Consider the following 6,287-nt stretch of genomic DNA (forward strand, 5'->3'; position numbering starts at 1 on the left):
TCGCCGGCTGCTGTCTATGGGCGGATTGTATGAGTCTTCCTGCACTGACACACAGGATTCATGATCACATCCAAGCTCTGACATGAAGACAAGGAAAGCTGATGGATTATAAGACGTCTGAGCAATCATCGTCCAAGACCTCTATCAGTGTCTCACAACATCACCATGTCTAAACAACCTGTGTAGCTGTGCTTTAATCACCTCCATTCAACTGAATCCTTCAGCTAAAAGAAAAACATGTGTTTTCATGTAGCTGGCCCTAAACTCTTCCATCAGTGTCCTCCACGGGATCAGCTGGGCAGAAATAAAGCTCCAGTATGTAAAAGAGAAACTAATTCATGACCTACTTTCTCAAAGATCAAACACTGTCTCTGTTGATTTTGTTTTCTTACTTTAGTTTTTAATCATTGTGGTGATTTGTAGCATGTAGCGTTGGTCACAAATGATCCTTTGCTTTGTTTTTGTTTTTTTTATTGTGTATGACTATCACCGTATCATTGCCCATTATCTTTAATGTCTACGTAAGCCAATTTGTTAGTGCGTTATTTTTGTGAATGTGGCAGACACATTTTCTCCTTAATAGTTTTTATCTTCAGTGTTGCAGTATGCCAAAGCCCTGATCGTACTCCAAATAAAGTTGGAAAGCTCTTCAAATTAAATTTAAAAATAATATTACTCTGGATTGTAAATGTCTCTCTGTATGTCATTCCCCAAACAAGATAGATGTGTCAAAACGCCACAGAGGTGAGGTGATTTCAATTTCTAACTCATTTCTTCTCAAACTTCACTTGCACATGATGATTTCGGGAAAAACAAAGACTACAAATCACTGCAGGCTCTGTGGTGGCGTTGGCCATCCTGTGTGGAGTGGTCTGCTGGAGCAGTGGCATCGCAGAGAGGGAAAGGAAGAAGCTGGATAAGATCATCAGGAAGTCCACCTCTGTCCTGGGCTGCCCCTTGGACTCGGTGGGGGAGGTGGGTGACAGGAGAGTTCTGGCTAAACTGTCCTCCATGCTGGACGATGAGTCCCACCCCCTGCACGGTGGCCTGGTGGAGCTGAGGAGCAGTGAAGGAAAGATACAGAGGGTCTTTCCTTCCTGCTGCTGTTAGGCTCCACAACGAGCACTCCTAATATGTGCAATATTATTATACCTTATGGTGTAATAACACCAGTCTGTGCAATATATCTATCATCTATTCCATCTCTGTCATTTCTGCATGCTGTTGCAAACTGCAGTTTCCCCATTGTGGGACAAATAAAGATTTTCTAATTCTTATTCTTATCATATGGATATTCTTATGTGATATACAGTAGCCTGTGTAGCATATATATAAATCCTGAGGTTACTCTGTGCCAGTGTTTCCACATTGACCTCATGTCTTACAGATTTGATTTTATATTTTATCAGCATACTAAAACATTCTCCCAAATTAGTTTCATATTAAATAATGTGCATATGACTTTAATGAATGCCTCCTAAGATTAATTACTGACAAACACAGATAGACATATTCAATTTGTTGAATACAGATAAAAGCAGGTTTAATTATTATTTTTTTGTTAATAACTAAACTATTCAGTTAACAATACTGAGGGAAACAATTAGTTGGTTTATATTTTGTAAAAAGCTTATTGATTCCAATATGAATCAAAGGCTAATAAAAGTTATCTGCATTAATGACGAAATAAGTTACAAAAGATGAAAAAAAAAAAAAAAAAAAAAAAAAAAAAAAGTCTGGTGAAAGTGTCAAATACAAGATACAATTCAGTCTGTAGTTTATTAATAAGCTTGTGTGACTGATTAACTTAGACGGAATTATGTTTCCTGTTAGAACCACGTTTCAGTTTAATCAAGATGAATCAATATCAGTTATCTAATATAGATTTGATGAGAGCTTCTAATATACAATGGTCGACGTTTGAGTGCGTTTCCATCATCACAGCAGGTTTTCCACAAAAAAAAAAAAAAAAAAAAGCGGACATTTTCAAGATACAACAGGTACCTGCCGTGTTGTTTTCCCACGGTGCAGAGCTTCCTCTTCACGGAGGCCACTCTGAGAAAAACTCGCCCGTTTGAATAAAATAAGCATTTTTTTTTTCGTTACATGATTTTTTTATTTCTTTTCTTAAATTATTATTATTGTTTTTAATGGTCACGATGGCAACAGGAGTGCGACGTACGTCACATGTCACGTCGTGGATGACGTCATCGCGTCTTTCCGTTGATTCCTTTGATGTGGCGCTTACATTGCTCTGACGTCATCATCCTTTGATCTTTAAACATATATATAGAGATCCCACTTTTGCTTATCCACACCCACATCAGTCCAGTAAGAGACAACGTGAGCGAACCAAATATTCCATTAGGTATTTGCAATCCATAGATATCCAAAAGCGGTAAAGAAAGTCAACTAGACCTTCTCCATAAATAGCGACCAGATTTTAAAATGCCGAGAAACACATCATTCATGACAGTACAAAAGCCACACAACAGAGTGATGGCCCAAAGAAAAGACAGATCCTTTTCAATGCAGCCCAGCGTTGCAAAACACACCCAAAAGAGACAACTACGGTGGAAGGACAAGACAGCAGCCCGGTCCAGAAGAGACGAGGAACTAAATATTTTGTTGCCTCCGCCGGTCAACCCACCGAACATTCAATCACACATCCAGGAGGAGTATGACACACTGACACTGCAGGGACAAAGGGACGAAGCCGTTGACCAGACAAAGGAAATCAATGTAGCCGCCCCCATTGCACCTGCCACAGATCCTGAAGTAGCTCCCAATACTAAGGAAGACCCCTCTACAGCTCCCACAGCACGTCCTACTGTAGGACTTACAGCTGCTGAAATAGCTGAATACGCTAAGGAAATGCCCTCAACTTCAACAGCTCCCCCAGCACGTCCTACCATAGGACTTACAGCTGCTGAAATAGCTGAATACTTTAAGGAAATGCCCTTAACTTCAGCAGCACCCGCAGCAAGTCCTACCGTAGGACTTACAGCTGCTGAAATAGCTGAATACTCTAAGGAACTGCCCTCAACTTCAACAGCTCCCGCAGCAAGTCCTACCGTAGGACTTACAGCTGCTGAAATAGCTGAATACTCTAAGGAAGTGCCCTCAACTTCAACAGCTCCCGCAGCACGTCCTACCGTAGGACTTACAGCCGCTGAAATAGCTGAATACTCTAAGGAAGTGCCCTCAACTTCAACAGCTCCCGCAGCACGTCCTACCGTAGGACTTACAGCCGCTGAAATAGCTGAATACTCTAAGGAAGTGCCCTCAACTTCAACAGCTCCCGCAGCACGTCCTACCGTAGGACTTACAGCCGCTGAAATCGCTGAATACGCTAAGGAAGTGCCCTCAACTTCAACAGCTCCTGCAGCACGTCGTACCGTAGGACTTACAGCTGCTGAAATCGCTGAATACGCTAAGGAAGTGCCCTCAACTTCAACAGCTCCCGCAGCACGTCGTACCGTAGGACTTACAGCTGCTGAAATCGCTGAATACGCTAAGGAAGTCCCCTCAACTTCAACAGCTCCCGCAGCACGTCCTATCATAGGACTTACAGCTGCTGAAATCGCTGAATACGCTAAGGAAGTGCCCTCAACTTCAACAGCTCCCACAGCACGTACTACCGTAGGACTTACAGCTGCTGTTTGTTCTAAAGAACAGGAGAACACACAGTGGCTATGTGAAAGTATAGCCGAGGAATTGAAGATTGCTATACAGCCCAAATACACTGGTGCTGCCATCAGCAACGACCATGATCGGACCACAGATGGTCTAATTCAGATCTCTGAATTGGAACAGTTCCAAACTTTGGGTGAGAAAGATCACAAAATAGCCACACTGGAAAATGAAATGGCAGGTTTAAGAGAATACGTGCATCAGTTGAATGTTCAGCTCGCTACTCACAGATTTGAGGTAATACGGGAGCAGGCCAAGACAAAAGAGGCAGAGACTTGTCTGGCAGTGCTGACAGAAGAAAACAGAAGAGTTAAGGCTGTACTAGTCCGAAATCAAGCCCAACTAATGGATGAGCGATGCCACCATGAAGTGGACAAGTTACGTCTTATGGAGGACATCAATGCCAATTATGACAGTGAAAGACATGAGTGGCAACTGGAAAAGACCCAACTCCTACAGTCTGTTGAGAACCTTATGGAAGTCATGCATGAGCAAGACCGGGAGAAAGAACAATCCCTTTATAAACAAGGACAGGCAGAGGACTTGAACAAACTGCTCACTAATGAAAGAGACATTGCAAAACAGGAGGTGAACGGCCTTTCCGCAGAACTTCAAGAAAAGGATAAACTGCAAACAAGTTCTTCCATACGAATTGCTCAACTGGAAGCAGACCTCAGAGTCGAACAGAACAAGATGAAGGAGATCGAGACTTGTCTGGCACTTCAGGTAGAGGACAACACCAAAGTGAAGGCTGAGCTGGTTCAAGTACACAACCAGCTAGACCATGAAAGAAACCAGTGGGAAGAAACCAGATCCCTACTCCTGGCAGAGCACTTGGAGACAACATCCAAGTTGAATGCCTCTCTAAAGCAGGCACAGGAGGAACTGATTCAGGAAAAAGACCGCAGGCAAAGAGAAAAGTCTGACCTCCTGAAATCAATAGATAACTTGAGGAACTCCCTACAAGAACAAACCGAAGAGAGACAAAGATCCACTGATGAGTTGATGAACAGAGTTCACAATTTAGAAGAGCAGATATCAGAGGCGCAAAGGAAACCCAAAAAGAAGTCGTTCAGGAAAAGATTCCTTCAATTCTTCAGAAGAACTGGAGGGACCAGACCTGAGCCATCCTCCAGTCAACCAGTTGATTCATCAACCCCTACTCCTCACACTGCCCAGACCCCTTAGCCCCAACCCGTTTTCTGTCTCACTACCCAGCCGGCTTCAAGCAGACTGCCCCCCATATAGAGCTTGGGTCTGCTCAAGGTTTCTTCCCATGAAAAGGAAGTTTTTCCTTGCCACCGTCGCCTTAGTGCTTGCTCTGGGGATTTCACACTCTGGGTTATGTAAAACATCTTGAGACAGAATTGAGACCCTTCCACCATTACCCCCCTCCCTTCGACCCCTACATACCACCTCACAACACGCACACACACACACACACACAAAGACACACACACACACACACAAAGACACAGAGACACATGTCTGTGAAGGTTCTCAGTCATCCAGGTCATGGTATATCAAAAAAAAAGGTTTCAAAAAGGGTAAGTGGACTTGTAGAGGTTTTTGAGAAGACGTTTCACCTCTCATCCGAGTAGCTTCTTCAGTTCTAGGGGACTGGTGTGAAGTTCGAGGTTTAAATAGGAACTCCTACTGAAACTTGATTGTTGTGTTAACAACCAGAAACAGGTGCAGCTAATTTCCATTAATGGTCGGGTATTTACCTGTTGTTGGGGAGGGACTGTTTTTGTCCCCGTCCTCTTCCCCGTGAATGGTGCTCTAACAACTCTTGTCCGTCAGAGGCTCCAGTGTTAAGGTGTGAATGAGGTTGAAACTTTTTGGCGACAGAAGTTAAAATTGTATTGTAAATAGATGGCAGATTAAATCTCAGTCCCCCTCCTCTGTTCAGAGAAGTTATTTTCAGTCTGACATAGATGGCTTCCTTTACTCCTCTTTCAAACCATCTGTCTTCTCTGGCTAAGATTTGGACATTGTTATCTTCAAAGGAGTGCCCTTTGTCCTTCAGGTGTAGGTGCACCGCTGAATCGTTTCTCGATGAGCCGGCTCTCCTGTGTTGGTACATGCGTTTATGGATGGGTTGTTTGGTTTCCCCAATGTATACGTCTGTACACTCCTTACTGCACTGAACAGCATACATCACTTTACTCTGTTTTTGCCTGGGTGTTTTGTCTTTAGGGTGGACCAGTCTTTGTTTATGTGTATTGAATGGTTTGAAATAATTTCGAATGCGGTGTTTCCTGAAAATTCTCCTGAGTTTTTTCGGATACCCCACCCACGTAGGGGATGACACTGTTCTTCCTTTTCTTGCTCTCCTCCTCTCTGTCCTTTTTTTCGGATATCTTTGAGCCTTTGACAATGGCCCAGTTGGGATATCCACATGTCTTCGTTTGATGTGTTTCTGTTCCTTCTCTTCTCCATCCAGTCTTGTGGGTACAGTCTGTGCTGAAGAGTTCTGATGACTCCTAGTTTGTGTTCCAGAGGGTGGTGGGAATCAAATAATAAGTGCTAATCAGTGTGAGTGGGTTTTCTACTCACACTGATCAGTAGTTATTTTTTGATCCCCACCACCC

This window comes from Chelon labrosus (genome assembly GCF_963514085.1).
Source record: "Chelon labrosus genome assembly, chromosome: 16".
Classification (NCBI taxonomy): Eukaryota; Metazoa; Chordata; class Actinopteri; order Mugiliformes; family Mugilidae; genus Chelon; species Chelon labrosus.